The sequence below is a fragment of the Suricata suricatta genome, chromosome 13 (genome assembly GCF_006229205.1).
Source record: "Suricata suricatta isolate VVHF042 chromosome 13, meerkat_22Aug2017_6uvM2_HiC, whole genome shotgun sequence".
In the NCBI taxonomy this organism is placed as follows: Eukaryota; Metazoa; Chordata; class Mammalia; order Carnivora; family Herpestidae; genus Suricata; species Suricata suricatta.
In genome coordinates, this window is record NC_043712.1 from 84659093 (window position 1) to 84661750 (window position 2658).

Consider the following 2658-nt stretch of genomic DNA (forward strand, 5'->3'; position numbering starts at 1 on the left):
CAACGCCCCATCTCACAATACTGTCACAGTCTTGTTGCAGGGGTGGGTTTGGGGAGCGGTAGTCAAGGACCACTGCTCTAGCGCAATGGCAGGCTCTTGTTCTTGGCCATACACCCCGCCCTGGAGGTAACAATCAGCTGCTAAGTTTTACTTTCAGATATGGCCACATTATCAGTTTTGAATCTAAATGTGTAATCCTCCAACCCATATTTCTTGTTTCTCCATATTGTGTGAAAGAAAGTCACAAAACACTTGGTCCAATTTGTTCTCTTGAAATTCTTTTTTATCCTTATTAAAAATAGGGGAATCTTGGAGTGCCTGGGAGGCTCCGTGGGTTAAGCAATGGACTCTTGATTTCAGCTCAGGTCGTGATCTCATGGCTCATGGGTTTGAGCCCCGTTTCTGGCTCTGCACTGTGCTTGGGATGCTCTCTCTCCCTCGTTCTCTGCCCCTCTCCCACTTGTGCTGTCTCTCAAAAGAAAGAAATAAAAACTTACAAAAATAGAGGAATCTTTCTGAACTGGTTGTGCTGGGAGCAAATTTCTTGTAAAAAGTTTTTTAAGATGTTTATTTATTTTTCAGAGAGACAGAGACAGACAGACTGTGAGTGAGTGAGGGGTAGAGAGAGAGGGAGACACAGAATCTGAAGGAGGCTCCAGGCTCTGTGCTGAGCCCCATGCAGGGCTCGAACTCATAAACTGTGAGATCATGATCTGAGTTGAAGTCAGAGAGTTAACTGACTGAGCCTCCCAGGCGCCCCTACATATTTCCAGCTCTGCCACTCCCAGGGATCACATAAAGAGCTACTCAGTTGTCGACAGAGTGAAAAAAGCTCAATATTCCAGAGCAATATTGACTTCAAAATCGTACTATCTTCGTGAGAAGAGAGACTTCCACTCTCTGAATGACACGAAGCAAGTCACTTTCTGGGCTGGTAGACAGAGATCACTGAATCCTATAAACTTAAGAATAATGTATTTCCTTTCCAGTTCACTTGTCTTCCATATCCAAATCACTTTCATGAAAAAAGAGTCCCTTTCCTCACAAGAAACCCTCAACAGTCACCGTTACAACTGACTCCCCCTGCAAACAGGCAGTGGACGGTAACAGATACCATGTCTGGTTGAACAAACATGTCATTGTAAAATATGGAAAGATCACTCACTGCCATGAATGCTTCTGCTCTGTTTCAGAGTTCTAAAATGGACATTTTTATTCCTCACAAAAGAGAATGTTTCCATTTCCACAGTTCAGATGACTTTAACTTTAGCTCTGATATTAAGGACAACTTGGCCATTTTATCTTTTTCAGGTGAGTCTGTGTTCTCGTTTCGACTCCAGTAACAATTTTCTTCTGTAGGAAAACTCTCATGATAGTTGCTGCCTGTAATTTCAGCCTTTATATTCCAAGAAGATTTTAGATTTGCCACTGAGACACAACTAGTTCTAATTTCTTTTTAGAAATTAAAAATAAGGACTCTCCAGCATATTTTGCTTGCAGAACAGTCACCATAGGAATGCAATTCTGTAAATCCGTCCCTCTTATGAGAAAAGGAGGGCTGTAGTTCATTATTTACTTTAAAGGAGTCCGTGTGAATTGAAGTCGTTTCCTATCCTGCTATCATTTGCTCAAAGACCTTTTGCAATAGGTCTTATGTAAGAAGAAATGTGGGAGTTGCTTTGGTGAGGTGATTTAGAGAAATCATTAAATACAAGTTAGACCTGAAGCTCAGCATCATTTGTGAATGGGGAAACAGGGGCTATAAACGCATCCAGTCTTTCCGATTGAAAGAGGGCTAATAAGAGAAGACCCTACATGGTTGGGTCCCAGGCTACTCCTTTGGGCTCATCTCTTACCACTGCCCCTCCGTCACTGTCCTCCAGCTATGCTAACCTCTTTCCCTCGTCCTTGAACTTGCCAAGTACATTCCTTTCTCAGGGTCTTTGCTTTTGTTAGTCCCTCCGCCTGAAACTCTTCCCAGATAGATGCAGGACTGGTTCATTCTCATCCTCCACTCTCTGCTGAGATGTCATTCTGGGAGGTGTCTCCTGGCCACCCTCACTAAAATAACATACTGCCTCCGAGCTTTCTATTCCTTTACTTTGTATTATTTATCTTAGTGACAATTACACACCGGCACATCGTGCGTTTCAAGCATGTGTGCCACGTTATCAGAATCCACGCTCCCGCAGAGCAAGTAGAACGCGCGTTGTGATTACACAGCATCCTTGGGGGCCTTCCAGTCCGGCACCTGCTCCCTGCCATGCGAATGTTTGTTGAACGAATGAATGGGGCTTTGGGGGGACGGTGGGCTTTGTTTCTCCTCATTCACCAATCCGCAGGCCGCTGGGCGCCTCGTCGCCCCCTCCCCCTTTCCCCGCAGAGGTGAGGGCCCCGAGTCCGCGCTCGGGATCGCACCTGCACGGAACTGCGCGTGCGAACGCCGCCCAGACCCTCGGCGCCACTTCCCCTCGGGCCGAGGGGCCTGGACTGGGGAAGGCGGTCCGCCGCGCGAGGAACGTGCAAGCGAAAGCAGAAGGGGAACGAACCCCAGGGCACGGGAGGATAACGTGTGCGGCGCCAGGCCGCGCGCAGGGGGCGCCTTCCCGGCCGGGCTGACTCACTCCCAGCCGCCTCCACGGCGGGCCGCCACACACT